This window comes from Plodia interpunctella, chromosome Z, assembly GCF_027563975.2.
Source record: "Plodia interpunctella isolate USDA-ARS_2022_Savannah chromosome Z, ilPloInte3.2, whole genome shotgun sequence".
In the NCBI taxonomy this organism is placed as follows: Eukaryota; Metazoa; Arthropoda; class Insecta; order Lepidoptera; family Pyralidae; genus Plodia; species Plodia interpunctella.
This window is the reverse complement of record NC_071324.2, coordinates 5,116,609-5,139,601: the sequence shown is the minus strand read 5'-3', so window position 1 is coordinate 5,139,601 and position 22,993 is coordinate 5,116,609. Positions and strand designations below refer to the sequence as shown.

Sequence of the window (22,993 nt, the reverse complement as noted above, 5' to 3'; positions counted from 1 at the left end):
CATACTAATTTCATTATTTGTAGTTAAGAAACAAGATATAAATTAAATCAAACGGAGAAAAGTAAGCTTTGTTATATTTAGGCCTCAAGCCAGTATATTAGTGTCAATTTGCTACACCAACTGTACAGATTTGTATTTAAGATGCTTAATCTTTTGCATCTCTCATGTTCGGCATGAGTTCTTATTTCCCCAAATTGTTTTTTATAACCAGACAAGTGTCACATTAAACATTTAATAGTATTAGTATTCAAATTAATCAATTTGAATACTCGGATCGGTGTCGGATTTTGATGCGACCTCCATTTGTCCCCAAATTTTATTATGACATCATTTACAAATCGAACTTCATATCTTGAATGATACAAAGTTTTCTATATAAAAATCACGACATTTTTAAATATATGAAATTTTATTCCACCCCACATTTTGTCGATACTTGGTTATTTATTACGGCGACAATGTTGGTTAAGCAAATTTATCGATCCTGATATGTGTTGTTGCATATGTGTTGAATTCATAAATTATAAAGATATAGACAGATTGACTGTGATATAAATATTGTTGTTATCTGTTTCTGTTATCAATTTAAAGTTGAAAAGACGATTGATAGGAGGTGGCGGTCCGTTCACGCCCGCCTGATTTCGAAAGGGCTCAACTTCGAACCTGGGCTCAATTATTGTGCAAACAAGGTACATTTCATCAATGTTCTCTAATTTTCGAAGGTTTAATCGGATCTTTAATCGAAAAATTTCTATAGGTGCACTAGGTTGAACTTTTTTGATTGTGACTTTCTGTTAATGAAGAAACTTTGTTAAATAGTGGAAAAATAATGAATGTTTCAATACAAATATTACTATAGTAGTTTTCAAAGGCCACTTGCGCAGGTGAATGAAAACATCGTGAGGAAATCTGTACATTGATTGACAAATAGTAAAGTACATTACTGTATAAGTGATTACTCGCCACTAGATGGGGGTAGAGCGTAATTATGCCAGATTTCTTTGAGCGAGCGTGAATAAAACTGGTTGACAATATACTACACTGATTTCAATGACTTCCGCTTTCTTCCTTTAATGAAAACTATTGAATGCAGCATAATTTGTAATTATTGATTGTTTTTGCCAATAAACAAGATAATTGATAGAAAATGTAATGGTGGCACCAATGTGTGGGTAGGCGTAGTACATTAAATGATCAATTGTGATAATTTGTGTGGTTTTGTCCACACGTTACCCACACATAATTAAAGTAGATGGTCCGGGGAAGGCTGGATAGCGCATGCGCTGTCGTTCTTGCATTCGCCATGGGCTGTACTTGAGCCAGTTGTCTGTAAAGCAAGCACGGAGCTTGTCGTCCGCTGCGCTAACAGGAACAACCGCGCCGCATCTCGTTCTAACGGTAATATACAGCTGTTGAGGCGCACATCTCTCACACATCGACATTTATTATTTTTGTGTTTAGCAGTATTTTTTAAAATCAGCTTTTTTTCGCAGGTAACGATAGTTGGAACATAAAGGGAATGTGTCCTTCTTGTCGATACACCACCACCGGTGAGTTTTTAATTTAAATTTGGGTAGTTTTATTATTATTTATTGTATTATTTAATTGTCATTGCTCTGCGAATTTCTATTTTTTTATATGTCTGCTCTGCGGCCTTTGCTGTGCGCAACTGTGTTTATGTTGAGTACAGTATTTTATAGTAAAGATGAATATGTGTTTGTTTTCTGGTATCAAACAACAGTTTTTCTTTTGTTACAGATTAAATAAAGCGAGCTGTTGACCATTCCTGACATGCATATCTTCTGACTTCAGTGCCAGTATTCATAAAATATGTTTTAACAGGTAAATATAGACTTTTTTACTTTAGTATTTTAGTATTATAATTAATATTAGTACGATTTATATCATTAGTAATTATTTGTTAGATTAAGATTTATTTCAACTGTAGTGTCTAAGCGAAACATTTTATGGCATAAGCGAAACTTGCGTGTTTAATTTTAGTGATTATATATGTATATATACCGGAAAGATTTTTATTCGTTTTTATATAAATTTAACGAATAATGATCTTGTTGTGAAATTGCTTTGCAAACGAATCAATTAATGCAATTTATGAAGCTAGCTAGCGTATTTGATATAAATGAATCATTTGAATGGGTTTTGTGGTCCCTTTGACAGCGCATCACACCGGAAGGGGGGCCGGCTGGCAGCCACCACCCTCGCGCCTCCCCGGAACGCTTTCACAGGTAGGTAGCAATGGCATGCGAGAGAAACGTCCATCATACCACAATTACACCATTTTCAATCAATAAGTACTGCACCGCTTCTCTCGCATCACGTTATCGCTTTTCTCATCGTCCGTATTTTCTTATATCTGTGTTTTTTTCGTTTTCTTTTTCATCCCTGCGCTGAAGCGACTTATTTTTTATGTCATCACACTTATATCATGAGTTTATCTATTACACTTTTATCATTTTATACATTGGTCATTCATTATTTCAATGTTAATTAAGCAAGTTATTTCGCTAATTGTTAAAGTTCATCGCCATGTGAATTGCATGATTCCTGCGATTAAAGTTATTGGCTTGATCAATTTCACTAGTTGATTCCATCTAACTAGTGAAAACAGTCGATTCTTATCTCAAATGTAAGAATTTTTTGCTCGTAATGTAACATTCATTCACTCTGCGTAAAGTTAGGACATTTTTAGGATTTAGTAACGTGATTTCTAATTTAGTTTGATTTATTAATAACAATTTTTATCTGGTATTGCATAATTTATTAAGATTTTTGTTGTTTTCCCGAATAAATTAAATACATCGATAATTTTGCGATGATGGCGCTAGTTTGCGCTTATACCAAATATTATTTTTAAAAATTACAAAAAATCCTTTTTAATAATTCCTATTTGTTCTTGACTAAATCGTAAATCCAATGGTGTCGGAAACCAATGAACACAATCTACCTTTCTGGCAAATTTCATCCTCATGGGCTCAGTAGTTTTCGAGATTTCGTGATAAGTGAGCGTTTTTTGCTTTTATATGTATATATATCCTACTAATATTAGTATGATGAATAGATGATATGATAAATGCGCACTCGTATATCGCATAAAATTTTAATTGTAAACTTCAAATTATAAAATATCATGAGAATATTTTTGTACTGTTCAAATTGGAAATTCACAGGGGGCTAACGCCAGAAAATTCGCCGTTAGAGGCGCGACATTTTAAAGATACTTATTAGTTTTCACACTTGACGCAAAATTGGGAATTTACGGAAACATGCAATTCATTTTCCCTCCATATTTCATGTGTGTGTTGTTAATTACTAATTTCCCTTATTCTACTTAAATATCAATTTTGTGATGACAGAAAAAATGTACCTGCAATTATCCTTTAGCATAGATTGTACCTAATTTAGATTTTTATAAATATCCTTATTTTGAATAAAAATAAATATGTAATGGTTGTATAATTACCAATATTATATAATTAATCTTAATTTATTTACATTTTAATATTTAGTAAAAAAAAGTGTTTCACACTTTTATTTTAATGATTGTGTCATCGATTGTTATTTCATGGAATTACACTGGTTTACTTTTTGGGACTCGTATTTCTGATAGATCTGGATGAGATGGATATGTTATTTTGATTTCAGAAAAGAAGAAAAATATTAAATGTCAAAATATCTTATTTTTAATTCAACCATATTGTTTTGTCAAGGATTAGATAGGCATTTAGCAATTTTAAAAATGAATGTATTGCTTTATAAAGTATAATGAATTGCTATGTAAAGTGTGTCGACATAGGTATTGCAGGACACTTTTGAGGGAATAATCATAAATAAAACCGCATAGCTAATTCCTAAGAAATTTAAATTACATTTATGCATATTAAATTATATTACCTTGCTTGTATTTCTTGTTTTTTCTAAAAGAGTAGATTAGGAGTAAATTCTTGCGGATTATATGTTCCATGTCACGGTAGTACAAGGGTCGAGAAGCGAGAAAAATGTTTTTAATCTTGTAATTTTCAAATTAATGAATGAAAATAACATTGAATATATAATATAATTTAAATACGTATGTGAATTATATTTATTAGAGAATTTCCGTTATTTGATCATCTCCATTTGTTTCTTTCTGTCTTCGAAATTGTGTTGATATATCAACCTACGCGCTTTTACAATATCAAATAATGCCAAATCGAATTAGCATAAATCACTATGGAAAATTAATGATTTTGCTTCGGAATAAAATGTGTAGGCCAGTGTCATTTCATTCAATTGCATTACAAAGCTGCCTATTTGTAAAAAGAAGTTACACTTGGATAACGATTTCCTTATTAAATTTTTTGCGTCCGGTCACACAATCATTTCATAAATTAATCATAAAAAGGAAACGATACGATAATTTGAGCGATTTGCTGCGACAGCGCATTGTAACCGCCCCCTTTGCCCTTTTGGCGCATACTGCATAAAGAGGGACTTGTAATTATGTATCTAGCTCTTGGCGTTTAGACGTTTCTACGTAAAGCATCCGGATCCTCGAGTGTCGCCGGCGCTTGCTCCCTGCCGCGTGAAAGACATGGGTAGCGAGATGTCCTGGACGTCACCAATTCTCACTACCTTGTCTTTCATGTGGATCGAGCATATTTCTGCTTACAACGTCAAGACAAGAAGATTCTTCGTAATACAGAAGACATTTTACATTTTTTAAATACATTTTGCGTGTTTTATGTAATTGTAAGAGAGAGATTGAAGATTCATTAATAATATTCTTCCTTTACATTGTACTATCAACAGCAAATCAATAATTTCAGTAAAAAACAATTAAACATTCGCGCCTATTTCCACCACATATCTTGCACAGATATGTGGTGGAAATAGCCAGGGTAGATGCAATTCAATAATATACAACTTGACTTGCAGTTAATTGTACATTGATTAAGTTAGGGCGATGACTGTGAAATTGATCCATTGATAGTTTTAATACTCGTACATTTATAGTAGTTGCATTTACATTTTAAAAGGGTGAACGAATCTTCCAGACGCACATAACGAGTATCGTTATGTGTGACGTTATACACATACAATAAAGTATGGAGTAGGTGTGACCAAAGGTTTATATCCAATATTTTATCAATTTGTTCTCAAATAGTTTTTTCCCTATACTTTTACCTGTGGCAAAGTGCCTAATCTGAAATTTTTGCTACAACAAAGATACACGATACAATATAAACAAATAATAAATACTATCTTTAAACGACCTCAAAACCCGTACGAGACAACAAGACAAGAACAACGAGAAATAGTTTCGCACGAAATTCTGCTTTACCATAATTTTACTCGGACGAACATCAAAAATATAAACACATTTATTTCATACATTCATCTCATATTGAAATAGAAACTAGCAAGCAGAACTTGTCCACAACAAACAGATGTGGCCTTTGCTGCGTCGTTTAATTAAACCAGCCAGAGTAAAAACAGCAAAATGTAAATACCAAGTCAAAATAAACCCTGCTGCAGTTTCATATACCGTCTGATATCCGGAAAAAGCGTTTTCCATTAAAGTGGTCGGCAAACGGAAAATGTAATCGATCCCCGAACATGCAATACCGAGAGGACGTTCGATTCAGTAACGCGTTCGAATTCGCTGCATCGCAAAATGTTATGCAATGTATTATTTACTCTACTGTTACTATATTATCTGTCTGGGAGAGTTCTCGTTATTCCGCGATCGTTTCATAGTTTTAACAATCTGATTACATACATAAATTTGGTTATGTTTTTAAATCTGGCACTCAATAAATTCATCTTTGACTACATGAAATCCAGTTTTGAATATACACTTATAACATATAAGTTTAATTGTTAATTTTACATAAAATTCCCTTTTATCACTTTACAATAAATTTCTAAGGACATTCAGCTAAATATTCGGCTTCGGTCCAGAATTCTGGCTTTGGCCACTAACGTACATACATAGACTGTATTGTTGATAAAATTTATAATGTCAACGTATCTATGTATATTTATTTGTCACCGACCTTGCTGTTTATTCGATCATTGACTAGTCAATGCACTGTTCAGTGTAAACAGGCTTCCTTCCAACTAGTCAAAATCAAAATCAAAATCAAATCAAATCATTTATTCAGAAATTAGGCCTTCACAGGCACTTTTTCACGTCATAATCTAAATTAAATGATACTAAGCTACAAACTACTAGCATTTCGGAACGACCACTGCTGAGAAGAAATGCCGAAAGAAACTCATTCAAACAGTGTTGGTCCCTATTATGCCAGAAGGGCTTACCATTTTTTATATATAAATTTATGTATAATTTTTTTGTTATAATTTTTTATCAGTAATATAACATTAAGTACATAATAAAGTACATGGTCAAAAGGTATACTGAAACATATTATGATTGTGATCAAGTACTGATGAAAGGAAAATATATATATACTTATATATATATATGTATAATTAACCAAACAAAAAAAAACTTTTAATAAAAGATCGAGCTGACCAGTTCCCCCGGCAGCACCCGTTCACGAGTTGACGCGTGAGTGACATTGTGACAGAGTGACATCGCGAAGCTCAACCACAATAGAGGGAACCTCCCGACCCGATCCACGATGCCGCTACCGGTTTGACCATTTGAATGTGCATGACATATTCGATCTCCATAATCTAACATAATAGATACCTATGTTACTTTCAGACACTTGGAGATCACAAATCACGTATATGTTTTACAATAAATGTCAAAATATATGTAATAAACATGTCAAGAAAATATATAAATAATAATAAAAAATAAAAAAAAATTAAAATCAAGTGTGAGAGGTGGAAGTTTTAGGAAGGGTCCAAGGTTTTTTATCATTTAAATAGTCGCTAATCGTGTAATAAGCATTAGCCATTAAAGCATTTTTAATATATGATTTAAATTTTGGCATTGGCAAGTTAATAGCCTCTACAGGGAGTTTATTGAACAATTTAACACTTTGACCCACGAAAGACCGCCTAACCTTTTTAAGTCGGAATCTGTTCATACAAAGTTTATGCCTATTACGAGTGACTACACTGTTAACATCGCTCAATGTTTTATACAGGTGTAAGTTAGATTTAACAAAAATAAGTACGTCGAAGATGTACTGAGATGCAACAGTCATAATATTTATCGATTTGAATAATTCTCGCAAGGAATCCCGTGGCTTAAGCCCATAAATAAAACGAATTGCTCGTTTCTGTAAAACAAAAATTTTTCCTATGTCAGCTGCATTACCCCATAACAATAATCCGTAGGACATTATGCTATGAAAGTAGCTGTAATACACGAGCCTAGCTGTTTCGATGTTTGTACACTGTCTGATCCTTCTCACTGCAAAAGCTGCCGAACTAAGTTTTTTGGCCGTGATTTCAATATGTTTATCCCACTTAAACTTACTATCCACAGTAATGCCCAAGAACTTGGCACTGTGTACCCATTCTAATACTTTACCATTAACTACTAAAGGAATATCAAGTTGGGGTGCGTTTGAAAGAGAGAACTTAATACACTTGGTCTTGTCTGTGTTTAAAGCCAGGTTATTAGTTGTAAACCATTCAAGCACAAGTGACATAATGTTGCTTACATTGTTATAATTTCTACTTTTTCTATCAACTTTAAACAGTAGTGACGTGTCGTCAGCAAATAAAATTACATCACACAATTGTTGGGCAAGACAAGGAAGATCATTTATATAAACTAGAAATAGAAAAGGACCAATAATGGAGCCTTGAGGCACGCCCATGTGCACAGGAGCGCTGTTAGAGGCTGCTCTATTAATTTCTACTTTCTGAGTTCTATTGTCTAAGTAAGAAGATAGTACATCAAGGGCCGCTCCAGTGACACCATAGAATTTAAGCTTATTTTTCAGTATGTTGTGGTCGACACAGTCAAAAGCTTTTGAAAGGTCACAAAATACACCTATAACATCCTGTCCGGCTTCTGTGATCTTGGACATTATTTGTGAAATGTGTAATCCTGGCATACAAATATTGCATGTGTTCTGTGTAGTATAATTCGAAAGCAAGGGACCCAGGTTAGCACCCAATTCATCAGAGTAGATTACAGTTCTTTGGGTCTCACAGTCAGTAGAGCCTGACCTAACCAAAGTACTAGTGGTGCTGCTGATTGTCGAAGAATTCAGTTGTGAAGTCCCCGGAGATACCTGTAAAGGGGGCAAAGTCTCCAGGGGCAACACAACCTTTGTCAAGGCTGTAGCCGCTGCACAAGCAGCATTGTCAGGGGAGAATGCCTCCATGTTTTGGATTTCCTCGCCTGAACTACAACTACACATTTTTTTTTCCTCATTTAGCTTTTTAAGTGCTTGAGTAAATTCACCTACCACTTTTTTTGATAATTCATATTTACTTGATATGGACTGCAACTCCGACTGCAGAGAACATATCTTATTTTGTAATTCTTTAATAAATTTATTATTACTTTTAATGGTGTCTTCACAGGACAGTAACTGGACTTTTAAATCTAACTTTTGTTGTCTAATCGGAATTTCCTTTACAGAATTCTTTTGTTTTTTAACAATATTTTCAGATTTTTTGATGAATTTACTAAGTTTAACATATTTCTTAATTTTATTGGAGCTAGATAAAGAATTCCGTTTGGTATTTGAAATGGGTGTGGCAGTGAGATCTATGGTGGGAACCAAACTGTTATTAACAGACAAATTTGCATCCTGACACTGTACAAACTGAGCATGATCAGGCACCAACTCATTGTATAGGGCCGAAGTGTTTACAAAGGCAGCCAGTTGTTTCTCAGCCTGGAGCGACTTGATATCCTCCTTTGCTTCAGCCAGCTGTCTTTCTAGGAATGAAGCTCGCTCAAGGGAGGCTTCAAATGTATCTCGACATTGTTCCATGGAAGCAATAACATCTTGAAGGCGAACACATTCCGCTGAGAGCTCTTCGATGCGCCTTTCCATTGCCGTTAGTTCATTCTTGAGCACGGAGTTCCGTTGGATCAGATGTTGGAACTGCTCAGCTCCGTCTTCATTTTCTGTTCTGAGCTGGGTGCATTCGGCTTGAGTATCTTTCAACTCCCGGAGTGTAGCTTTGAGCTTGGCCTCGAGTTCAGTAACTTTGCGGGATTGAGCCATTTTTTTGCTGGAAATGATATATTACTTTAGTTTACTTGGATAAATAACTTGGGACTAGAGAAGTAAATGATATAAGACAATGATCTGTTTAGAAGCTTGTGTCTTTAAAACAAAAATATTTATGTGCAGAATAACTACAATTATTTTTAATTTGCAAGTATGGTATATATATGTTGGTAGATGATGAAGAATGTAAATAAAAATATTAGTTCTATTTATTTTATGGTGAATACCAAGATTATTTGGGCAGTAAATTTACTTATGTTATAACTAAGATATTATCTTTATGTTTGGCCTCAGCATTCAGTCAGCAGATCCACTTACATGTAAATAAGTGATAAGTGACTATTGAACTGAAACCGCTAAATGGTATGTAAAGCAATTTAACTATATTATTTATGAAGAAAAAGGACGATGCGGCACTATGAGCAGGTCATCAACTTCACTTTCAGGTTGGTAAGCAAAGTGAGAACTCAAATTAATGCCGCCAGTGTAATAAGTGGTTATTGTTATTTAGCAAATCTGAGTTGGGTATGAGGGTAATAATAACAAGTAGTAACTACTGTAATTGGCGTGGGAAGGATATTATTGTAGTATAAAGATACTAAAAGCAATACTTATCTGGTTTATGTAGGTTCCTTGAATAAATGATTTAAATTTCGCCGTTGAACCGGCCGGCGTCGATCTGTCACTTTATTATCACAGCTGATACACAAACTTTTGAGTTTATACAGGACACAATATATGCTTCCACTTGATTTTAGGCTATTCTATTAATTTACGTAAAGATATCTTGAGTTATTATATTTTTTATGATTATTTTATATTTAAATATGATGAGTAATTTACTTTGACGTGTTGACACATCAGTGTTGCCCGCGCGAAAAAAGTATGTAACTAGTTATGTAATAGCAGTTCGTATTTATTAACCATGCTATTAAGTGTTGCTCTGATCTATTGAGTATACCTATTTATATCGTTACAGATGAAATAATCAATTTTTATTAAATTCTTTCGTATATGACTGACAGAAAAACTCCCTAATATTAATGGGCGTAGAAAGCTGAAATATTGTATGTAGGTTCCTTGGGGAGTATAGCTCATTGAGATGGTTACAATAGGATTTTCTGAAACTCCTAGTATATGATAAAACTCAAGACAAATTAAATACTGGAAGTACTACTTAATGAAAGCGGCATTTTGTCTACGTGAACCTGGTAATTTTTCACGGTTATCACTTTATTTAATCAACGCCAAGTTATTTTTGAAACTATTTACTTTTGTGAATATCACCTTTAATAATAAACTTTAACACAATGAAAATAGATTCACACTATAAATTTTATTGTTTTTTAAGGTTCATAATAGTATATCAGTGTAGAGATATGAAAATAAATAACATATTCTTTTTCTGTATTATGTAGTGAAGTGTTATTCGATATTGGCCTTAATTGCTTCGAGTAAAGGATGTACGGCCGTGCCGCTTTTTTTGCTCGACTTGGCCTGCCGGAGCACTGCCGTGCCTCCAGATATATCCGTTTTCTACCTTTTGTAGGAAAGACGGTTGTATAAAATAGAATGTTTGCCTAACATTACTATAATTTTAGAATAAAAAAATTGGAAAGTGTTGTACACTGCGCCATGTAGTTCTTTCACTCGTTTCAGCTTTCGCACTCAGTCGAAGCTGGTTACAGCTTGGTATTGATTTTGATTCAAGTTGGTTGATCTCCAATCTGATTTTATTTAGATTCATTGATTACTTGTATGGAGTCTTACCATATCGGTTATTGGTGCAAAGAGCGATAAAAAATTGTGATCGACGCATATCATAAAACCTAATATACATACATATTTTTGTACGCAGAATATGCAATAGGTATTAATGCTATCTTAGTTGTTCTATATCTATTTATAAATATAACTTAAGATAACCTATATATTTAGATAACCACGTCAATCGCGTAACATAATAATAATAAGTATTATCCATTGTCATTGAGCTTAAAAACAATGATTTTTTCTTAATAATATACTTACTATGTGAAACACAGAAAAATATTAATTCATGTTTAACGTTTTCAAGCGTCTAGAAATGTAGATTTATGAGGAAAAATTAAAGGAAAAAGAGCTTTTAAAAAAGCTTTTATTTAAATGCCCTAAAAAGAAGAAAATAACATTTTCCTTTAAAATTTAAACTATCAACTTATAACTTTATTATGCACAATTTATATGAGCGACAAGCTTTTATGGTCATATAAATTGTGCATAATAAAGTTATAAGTTGCTAATTACAATTTTAAAGACCAAAATTTATTTTCTTGTTTTTGGAGCATTTAAATAAAAGCTTTTAAAAAAAGTTACTTTCTTTTAATTAATTTTTAAATTTTTAGGTATTGCTGTCTAGGTGTCTACATCTATATAAATGACGTAATCTATATAAATACCCATATTGTACTCGTAGAAGTGCATAAAAGATAACTATTCCGCCCTTTGGATGTTCTGCCATATTGGATTTAGAGTGACGTCATATTATTTTTCGAGTTACTCACAACAAGCCCTTTCATATGATATCTTTATTGTTAAAATGCATTAAAATAACTATTCCGCCATTTTGGATTGAGAATGACGTCACACAGCTTATCGTGTATTGTCATATAAACTAAACGTAAACACAAAATTTCAGTTCAATCGGTTAAAGATATCTACTTCAAAATTGAATAGCAAGATTCCACCCGAACATACATACATGCATACATAGATTGAAATTTAAATAAAAACTTTTAAAATAGATCAATCGTACCTGAGTATTTTATTAATAATATTTATCTATCTACCGTAAATTTATAATTATAACTCAAATGTCAATTGCATCTATGGTTGGGTCCGCTGATTTGGATATTATCGCCCGGTCGCGTAGCTTGTTATTTATACCTACCACAAATTAAATAGATCATCAATATTGCCAACTACTTCGTTGCTACACAATGGTAACACGCTCGCGCAGGTCTACGAAGTTAAAAATTAAAACATCGTTGATCTATATCGGGTCTTGTGTTGCAACTTTAATATTTTGACCTACTTTGGTACTCGTAGTGCCTCATATTTTTTCATTTATGTTTGGTACCTATAATAAGTTGCCAAGGCCATACTCTTGGGACGTAAATTATTTAGGCTTTTGTACGTAGGTAATCAATATAAAATACAAATTTAATCAGTGTAGTGTCGTTAATAGAACTTTTAATTTACTTCATAATATGGCCAGCTATCTATCATATTGGAGCTTCAACATCATTCAATTTTAGAATACATATAGTTGTATAATAAAAGTACGAAACGTCACGACCATTAAACGCAATTAACTTGTTAAAACAAGTGTTGCGTATTACTAATGGAATAGTCCTAGCAACACTAGTTCAATGAACTCCAAGGTTTTGATAAACTTGCCCTTGCGTTTTGAGGCGCTTTTAAATTGTTGATTTCGTACCTACAACCGTAAAAAGTGGTGTTTGCGATTCACGTAGAAATTCCGAGTAATCTTTTAATACTACTCTCCCTAAGGTTACATTCCAAATTTTAGCTTTTTAGCCAGTAGTTTTGGGGGTGCGTAGTCTGACAATCAATTGTTATTAAAGAAGGTAAGGGATAAAATAAATCATTATATCAGAATGCATACAATATATTATGACAAATTTTAAAACTGAATCTCAGCCATGGCACTTTGTTTCGAATTTTTAATTTCTTATCATCTCTAGCTGTCCAATATAACGATGGATAGTTTTTTGTCCTCCGCTATAAAACACATCGTCCTGAACATATCAATCATAGATACTTGAATTATTTACTTAATGAAATATTTGTATCCCAAGAATTGGTTTAATGTTTATTTCTATTTTTTTAAAGAGGTCCAAATAAACCTATTTATATGTGCGCATGCGCACGCATCTCCGGGACTTACAAGAACATATTATCATATGATATATTATAGTTGAATAGCTCAACTACGTCTGTTTGACACACATCATAGGTAAATAAATAGAATAATTGGCATGTTTGTTGCACCTAGGTATAGCGGTGATGATGCAGACTAAACCTAGACTAGATACGTTCATGATCGCGACTTTTGATACGTTCATATTAAAAACCAATATGTCCCGTAATAATCGTAAATCTATGGAATATTTTCACAAAAAATACAATAAATTAGGAGAACCACCGAAGATTCCCTGATTAGTAGAATCACAAAAAAAAAACGTTTTGGGAAATTCCCAAAATGTGGAATTTCCCAGTATAGTTATTTCGAATAGTTGAACTCCCATTATATTTATTGTATTTCGTAGGTCACAGGTAAACGTACAATTAATTAACGATTAGCTGCTAGCACATTGCCAGTTTTTAATTAGAACAAATTAGATATTAAATACAAAGACTTTCCTCGTTTGCGAACGATCCAATTTTTGTAAATGAAGAAACTGAAAATTATTTCTAGGTTTTATTTTATATTTTCCCGTAAGCTTTGGTATTAAAATACTTATGCCAAAATTTGTATTATATATGTAATTCAATCTTGACAATTATTATTTTAAGTAAAGGTCTATATAACGGTAGTCTTGTTATCTTAAAATAGGGTTGTACCTACTGCACATACACTACAAGTGTTACAATAAAAAAACTTGCAGGAGCGAAGCAATAGACGAATTACAAAATTATGACGACTACCTACATCAATGAAAATGGCTTCAGCAGAAAATATTTGTGTGAAATAAAAATTCAGAGACGCTTTAATGACAGAACGGAATAGACGTTAACAATGTTGCTAATAATACATATAATATGAGTGTTGCAAGTTATAATATAAAAATGGATGCGTTCACTATTTAACAATATCCTTGCATATTATAGAATAAAATCCTTTTACCCGAGCCAAGCCAGGCCGGGCTGCTAGCACCGAATATATAGTACAATATACTTATGTAAGGTATCATTATAGTAATTTTTCCTAGATAACAAGCGTGACAATGACACTACAATGGACTTTTCCTGCTGTCGTCGTCGCTAATTAAGTACACTAGACTGACCTAGTTTCAGATTTCCATTATCTTACTTCTTGCCAGTATTAAATTTAAGAAATAGGGGTGAGATGGTTTTCGTAGAAATAATATTTCCTTTTCACAATCTATTATTTTTTAAAATTGTGTCCAAAACTGCGCTCAGCTTATTCTTAATAATTGTTGTCGAGAGTTAAAACAGGACTAATTAGTTAAATCTCACGAGCGCTCGTGAGATTAACTAATTAGTCCTGTTTTAACTCAAACTCGATCCATACGATATTAATAATTCATTGGTGTTATTTCTGAAACAGTGAACAGTTTCAGATTTATTACATTGCTCGTATGTATTAACTTAACATTAAAGGATTGAGGGTAATTGTTTTTATTTTCTTAATTGATTTTTCTGGCACTTTATAGATTACATTACACTCAACCGTAAAGGTACAATTCTGGAGAGATTTCTAAATAGGTTTGTTCCATGTCCTCACTTTAAACATTTGGCAAGAATGTACCTGCAGATGCTCAAACTGTAACTACGTTAGTCGGAGCAAAACTAAAAAAATAGAATATTTCAAGAAATTTCGGCCGACATGTTCTAAATGTAGAAAACAAATAATTCCCGTGGCGTATCATCGTAATGCTGATTGTAGAGATTGTAGAACCTTATATAGTAATGCATATTCGTTAGGATTATTAAGCCACTTTAACACGTTACACAACCATGTAGAGGAAACGTTCTAAATCAATAACCCACGGCACTCCATGAAAAAATTGAACATATTGAAAAATATGTATTCCTACTAGTAGATAATTAATTTTGCTAAAATAATTAAAACATATTAAAAATACGTCACAAGAAACTAAAAAATATGAAACTTGAAATCTTCAATGAACAGGGTCAGTTTACACATTAAAACTTTTAAATTTAGGGTTCCGTCAAATACTAAGTTTCCAAATGGCTTCTATGTTTAAAAAAGATTGAGAAGCGCTGATAAAGAACGCCGCTTCATTTTTTGTTAGCTTATACCTGGCACTAGCCTGAACTACAACTGAATGAAAAAAATAAAATAAACATCCGATAGAATCTTATATCGATTTCAAAAATTCACAGACGATCGTCTGTTTCTGCTATTATTATACGCTATTATATTTTTCAGTATTTCGAAGTTTACACACAGAACTCTTATAATTTCGTCATGTCTGTCCATCTGTCAGACGTGTACATCTATAATACTTCATAATACATATTATCCACGCTAAAAAACGATATACTGCTAAGCATTTAAAGTTAAGCGAGGCGAGAGTCGTAAGGACTATGCATATTAACGACTTACGCCGAGGATGTATAAAAGGCTTCGGAAATTAGGTTCTATACGCTGTTCTGTGTCTGTCATTCGGAAAAACTAAACATTGATTCGCAAGGAACACTTTACTGAGTTATTATTCTTTTAATAGCTAATATTTTGTATATTTTGCTACAATATTTATCGTAGTTTCGATATTTTTTTAAGTTCTCGTCATTATCTATTTGAAATAAAATATTTAAATTTGCAAGAATCATTATTCATGACTCCTAAAGGCATCTGACATGACGATTATCAGTGAGTCACCCAGTGTGTGTGTTCGGTGTGTCACAATACAGATCGTATATTATTGCCGCACCGTCCGTACCGTAGTAGTCTTTGTAAATTGTTTGAATACTACAACGGTACTATAAATATTATATATATATATATATATATATATATATATATATATACATATATATATATATATATATATATATATACATATATATATATATATATATATATATATATATATATATATATATATATATATATATATATATATATATATATATATATATATATATATATATATATATATATATATATATATATATACGCCCGCATTGCTGATATTAAAAAAGAAAATTCCAACCAGATGAGTTTTATTCTATTGAACATATTTAAAATACGGGCGCTGGAGGGAATGGAGTATACGAAATATGAGGACCACATACCTTAGACCGTTTGAACTCTGAAAAGTTTGCAGATTATAAATTCGGATGTTGCCGGCAGCTTTGTTGTTCCATTTATTTTTCACCTTCACCCCAATATAATGTCAAGTAAATAAAATGAACGTCAAAAACGTTTTGAAACTACTTTAATGCTTGTTTTTTTTATTATTTCTTATGATTATATTATTTCTTATATATTAATATACTTGTAACTAAGCGATAATTGATAAAAATAAATGATTATTGGTATAAATATATTGCATACTCGGCTTCCTTCAGCGCCAGCTTTAATATTTAGGTACCTATTTAATAACTTTATAGTTAGGTACCTTACGATACTAAAAAAGTTTCTGTCCGTTTTTACATCTGTTCTCGTTATTTTAAAAGGTGGCAGATTGTATTTGTTACAATTACCACCGCTTAAATTGTCTTTGTCTTAGTAATAATATATATATATATATATATATATATTACCGTTAAATATTATATTACCGTTGTAGTATATATATATGTATATAATATTTATAGTAGTTGTAGTAGTCTTTGTAAATTGTTTGAATACTACAACGGTACTATAAATATTATATATATATATATATATATATATATATATATATATATATATATATATATATATATAAATATATAGTACCTAGAATATAGAAATTTAATGTTTGTTGCTTCCGCTCAATTATATATCAGTTTAATAAATTATATAATCGAATACACATGTACTTAATAATATCCAAGAGAAATCGGGAGAAGCGGCTAGAGTGGATTTATATTATGATTCATGAAATCACAAAATAATATAATTTAAAGAAAGTGTGACCAATGAATGATATCAATTATCGTGATGCAACTTAAATAACAGTACATGTTTGAGACTTCGGTAACTTACTGGTAACATTATAGCGGCTAATTGCATGTTTGTGACATTCCATGAGTCGCCATTATAAATGCGATTGTGCGAGACCGCCAAATGAGTTGGTCATGTAAACGCCAATTCTTTTTCTTTTAAACAAATCGTGACTATCAACTAAATTTGTTAACTAATTCAAGATTATATTGATTTTGATTCAGATAAATTTCAGGTACTTATTTGTCAACGTTTTCAATATAACATTTAAAACGTGAGAAACTAATAAACTTGTAATTATAAAAAGTGGCATATCTACTGTGAATGTAAACATGTTGATAAATTTGAGTGCATTAAATCGAAAGTTAGTAGTTAATGTGGCCTTTTATGTATTAAGGTGTGATGGCTGTGAGGCGCGCGTGTACACAACAATGTTTATCGCAGGCAGGGTCGGGTAAACAGCGGACTGGAGGTGCTTATTGACGTATAATGAGAGATATCAAACCTCCGGGGGCGCCACTCGCTCGTGAATTATCATCAGCTTTATAAATTACATGCACTGTATTTTCTATACGAACTCCTGTATTCGAATATAATAATGATTCCAGAGAATCCCTTTATATATGTAGCAGAATCATCGACCATGATTTGCATTAAATACTGAGAAATTGACTAATATCACGTAGTTCAATAATGTAATCAGAAACGTAGCCAACGAAATATTATTGAAAAAGTTAGATGTGCGATTTCTCTAATCACGTAAATAACTCTTCTCTTCTTTCACTTTAAAATTCTAGAGACGAAGAACATAACTCACAAAGAAGGACTCTGGTAGACTCGCCCTCGACTTTATTCCATTAAATGCAGTTTTTTAATAGCCGCTATATCGGTTTTCATTACTGACAATCGCTTTGTGGAGAATATAGCATTAATCCGCAAGCTTTTGACGCGATTATGTAGGCTTATTGTAATGGAAGCACATCGCTCCGCTGCTCTCCCCTGTAGGTACGTACGGTGAGCTGTAATTACTAAGACAAAGACAATTTAAGTGGTGGTAATTGTAACAAATACAATCTGCCACCTTTTAAAATAACGAGAACAGATGTAAAAACGGACAGAAACTTTTTTAGTATCGTAAGGTACCTAACTATAAAGTTATTAAATAGGTACCTAAATATTAAAGCTGGCGCTGAAGGAAGCCGAGTATGCAATATATTTATACCAATAATCATTTATTTTTATCAATTATCGCTTAGTTACAAGTATATTAATATATAAGAAATAATATAATCATAAGAAATAATAATAAAAAACAAGCATTAAAGTAGTTTCAAAACGTTTTTGACGTTCATTTTATTTACTTGACATTATATTGGGGTGAAGGTGAAAAATAAATGGAACAACAAAGCTGCCGGCAACATCCGAATTTATAATCTGCAAACTTTTCAGAGTTCAAACGGTCTAAGGTATGTGGTCCTCATATTTCGTATACTCCATTCCCTCCAGCGCCCGTATTTTAAATATGTTCAATAGAATAAAACTCATCTGGTTGGAATTTTCTTTTTTAATATCAGCAATGCGGGCGTTCGACTGTAAATCTTATTACACGAATAGTCGTCGTGTTTGTTGCATTTATTCATCGCGAGAGAAAATTGTGTTTTCGAATCGATAACTTGATTCAGGCACGTCCTCGACGGTTTCAGCAAAGTTCGTTGGCTGAGTTCGCCTCGGCGTAATTAGTGCTGCGAACTTGTTCGTCTGGTGCACTTCTACGGATTCGCAGTCTATTGATAGTTTGAGTTTCTAGACGTTGTGCTCAGTTAATTTCAATCAAATATTAAAATAGTATCACCGCATTACCGCCACTCAATATAATTAGCAATACCGGTGGGTTGCGCGGAGTAAGCACTTCAGTTAAATTCCTGCAAATTCCTTTGTCGATCAATATCACAGCATTGCCCCCAGATGTCTTTCATATCTCTCACATTTGCTTATTATTTGAATTGTTATTTGATATTGAATTTGTTTAATGTGGACTTTTTAAAGTTTCGTTTTTCAGGAAGTCCCAATGTGGCCCTGCCATCAAAGATGGTTTGTTATAGATCATGCAGTAGCTATCACAGCCAGCTTTGATGAGCAAGGCCTCATTCGTACTAACGTCATACGAGACGCAAGCGGACTTAAGATGAACGTTTCTCGGGCCTAGCCTGTCAAAGCGGCGGTGAAATGTCTCTTCCGTCTCCATATCACAGCCACTTTGATGTGGTCGGTTTACGGAGACGACCACATCTGTTTAGGACGACGGACATTGCACGGGTCCGTGGCCCATTCGTAAAAATGGTTGTGCAATGTAGCAAGCCGGAATCATATCACAGCCATTTTTGACGAGTTGGGCTGTGCGACATGGCGTCGAATCAAAGAATTAAAACTAACAAGATGATTGATTTCGTCGCTCACAAAGTGGTTGTCATGTGTTTTACAGTCATATCACAGCCAGCTTTGATGAGCGTCGAGACAAGTTGGGCTGTTGTTCACCGCAGTGATTGGACCGGCGGCTGGGGGTCGACAAATTGGTTGTGACATGGGCTCGTACCAGCATATCACAGCCAGCTTTGTTGACTTTACGGCTGCTATCATCAACGCATGAAGACTCATCGTTCTACATCCTACTTTTTTCTTCAGTGAAATATAAAAATTGTTTGATGGTTTACTTTGACCTGGTCATACTCATGGATTTAGTAAAGAGTACCTACTAATTCCATGGTCATACTGTATTTAATTTCTTTTGTCTATTTCGTGTTTTGTTTTTTTTTCAGACACAAATCCTCTGTTTCTGCAGTTATTCCCATTACCAGTAATTTGTGTAATGTATGCGTCTGTAAAGATTTCACTGAATAATGAAAATACAGGTTATTTAATAATATAATTTGCCATCGATACTTGGCAACACGTCTTAGTCTGTACTGTTTAGTTATATTTTAAGTATGTATTTATATATTATATCCAATTCTCATATTTTTATTTCTAATTTTCAGGGGGTCTCGAGAGAAGCAAATACTTGACGAGAAATTGAAATAAAATGCTACGTCAATGTATATTAAATAAAATAAATTATTTATATTTCATTTACAAGTATAATTTGTTTTATTGCCATTGTAAAAAATAAAATTATTTTTTAAAGATCCGGCTGTGTTTTTTTACAACCGGCCGCCTGCTTGACGTCAGACCTCCATGACGATGTATAAAGAATTTGTAGGAATGGAATTCCCAATTCCATGGTTATAGGAAAATATTTTTGTGATCACCTTTTTATAGCAGTCAAAATTACTGTTTAATGATACCACACAAAATTATTATTGTAATATGTTTAAAGAAACCCGTTACGTACATATGAACTAAATTTTAAAATATACTACTATTTTTTTGGGCTGGCCGGTAAGTTTAAAAACAATGTCAAATTGTGGACATACAGACAGGAGGAAATAAGGTCACCGCCTGTGAATATCAACAAAAATGAGGAAAACAGGAAGAGTCTAGGAAATAACATGTCGGATGGTGCACGTACGAGATTTCCTGACGCGAATTAAATTAATTGCTTTGCTTTGTAAGGCGCGGCCAACTCCCATTCAAGTCAAACTTTACTTTATGGAATTTTAGTGACACAGAAATGAAAAAGGAGTTGTTTAATTCAAGAGTTGTATCTAAAGAGGTATTACTACCGAACCGATTGACTTAGAAAGGTACACTGTCCAAGACTGCTATTGGCTATATTTAAAACCAATATTCCCACGGGAGTGAAGTCCCGGGAAAATCTAGTGCCACATCAATATTATGACTAGCTGTATTTTTAGTTTCTAGTGAGATGAATAGATTCAAAGACAGAAGTCCAATAAGATTTTTTACAAAAATGTATTTTATTGTTGTCAGAGATCTTATTGTATTCAATGTGTGACAAAAATATGTCCGCGCAGTAATTAATTGAGGAGTTCCCACGTCTGGAGCCTGGGTGGACCATATGCCCATGCTTATCATAATTGCATTGTCATCCAAACATGAAGTGCTGCTGTTGAATATACCTATTTTGAAAAGCGGCTTCACAATTACCACTGGAAGTAAATTTCCTGGACATTTCATGTAAGTGTTGATTTTACACTACGAGTATTTATGTGTCCATGACCTGCGGTGTTTGCTAACCATCAGGCGACAAGCATGTTTGCCCACTATATACTTATTTTAAAAATTAAATTCCGATTTGTATGCATTCTCAACTCTTCATAATATATAATTGACTAATTTGCATTCATGTCCCAGAGTAATGCATTTAGTTGGTTCCTCTAATACTATCTCAATTGAATCTGCTCTTCGTCCGTCACTATGCTAAATAGCTTAGGAATCAGCATCCACCTCATTCATCTTGTATTGCAGCATTATTACCTACTATAGATAATATCAGCTGTTTTGCTTATTAATCTGTGAAGACAAAAAAGCAATAAGAGATCTCAGGATGATTTGTGCTAGTACTTTGGTAATGATACAAAGTAAGTAGGTATGTCAGGAATCAGTATTCCAACCATAGATCATCCAACGGCGATAAATAAAACGCCATAGGTAATACATATGTTGGAAATGTAAATTGTAAATACTGATAAATGTCAACGTCAATTATGACATTCGTTTGTTTTTTTAGTGGTCTTTTGTTCTGTCTCTGGGCTCTGCGTTGTGTAGGTATGCACCATGTGTTGATGTCTATTAATAATATCCAAAAACATCAGTTTTTTTGCTGCTACCTGATTAAATCTACTCCAACACCATGGACCGACATTGGAAACTTTGAATAACCAACAGCTAACAGTAGGTAAACATTACCTATCTTAGCAAAGATTATGCGAAATTTTAGAAGGCCGCCAGACAAGATATTAGAATATCAAACACACTAAAGACTTACGATACCACAAAGGCTTTACTTTGAATATACATTGGAGCTATTTAGGTAGCAGGTTATGTTATTATCATTGCAGCCTGGTTTGCATGTATCAAACAAGAACGTTCCAAGATCCGATGAAGATTCACACACAGTTCCCAATCTCCGCGCTTGAGAAACTCGACTACACGATGACCACCTGAAATAATTCATACTCGCCAGTGTTATGCAACATGTGACATATAACTAAGTGCATATTATGTGTCTATTGTCGGTATTGCTATTGAATTCGTTAGTTTAGTCGATCAACAAGATACGTACCATGAATAGCTGTGCAATACTAACGATCTTCTTTAACAGAGCGTACAGGTATTTATCCGTTTCATGCCATGCAACATGAACTCATTGTAATCATGTTTAGTTTTTGTAAATAAATAACCGTGATTGTCTGTCTTCAATACCTATCTATTTCTTTAGCGTCTGTAGCTTTGAATAATTCTTCCTTCAAATCCTAAATCCGAGTCTGGTCTGAGCTGTAATTTGGGTTCCTTAGTTTAGACGGTTTGTCTTTCATTCTTATAGATTTTTCATATCACCACGTGTATCTAGCTCAAATCTAGCTTTTGCGATGCTTTTAGTAAAACATAATACCTATAAATTCTTGCGGTGAGATCGTGTAGAACTTGTGTGGAAATACGAGTAAATCAAGCTCCAAAACTGAAAAAAAAATCAGACTAATCAATTAGTACGTACAAATATTTAGCTTTAAAGCCACTGCTCAATTGCTGCTTTAAAAAACAGATTTTCTGTATCAGTGTATGCGGAATATCCCTTTAGTTGTGCAGTCCGCCGATTGTGGTTGATTCACAACTGTACAGTAAATCCCCCCTAGCGCAGCAAACAGCAAATTAAGCTCTCATTAGCTTATAACCTGCAACTTAATATTAGATGTGGGTCAGAGATTTACGT

General features: G+C 33.2%; 1 long non-coding RNA gene across 3 annotated transcripts in view; it reads left to right on the top strand.

The window, feature by feature from the left end:
• LOC135310050 (uncharacterized) overlaps nt 1-20,287 on the top strand; it is a 60,645-nt gene extending 40,358 nt beyond the window's left edge. Inside the window, exons 4-7 of one of the 3 annotated variants that reach the window (XR_010370325.1) lie at nt 1,494-1,550; nt 1,759-1,842; nt 2,179-2,246; nt 20,139-20,287. This is a non-coding gene — a long non-coding RNA (uncharacterized LOC135310050). The remainder of the gene's footprint in view (nt 1-1,493; nt 1,551-1,758; nt 1,843-2,178; nt 2,247-20,138) is intronic. The other 2 variants (XR_010370326.1, XR_010370324.1) reach the window with 2 other exon arrangements.
• Nucleotides 20,288-22,993: the final 2,706 nt, after the last annotated feature.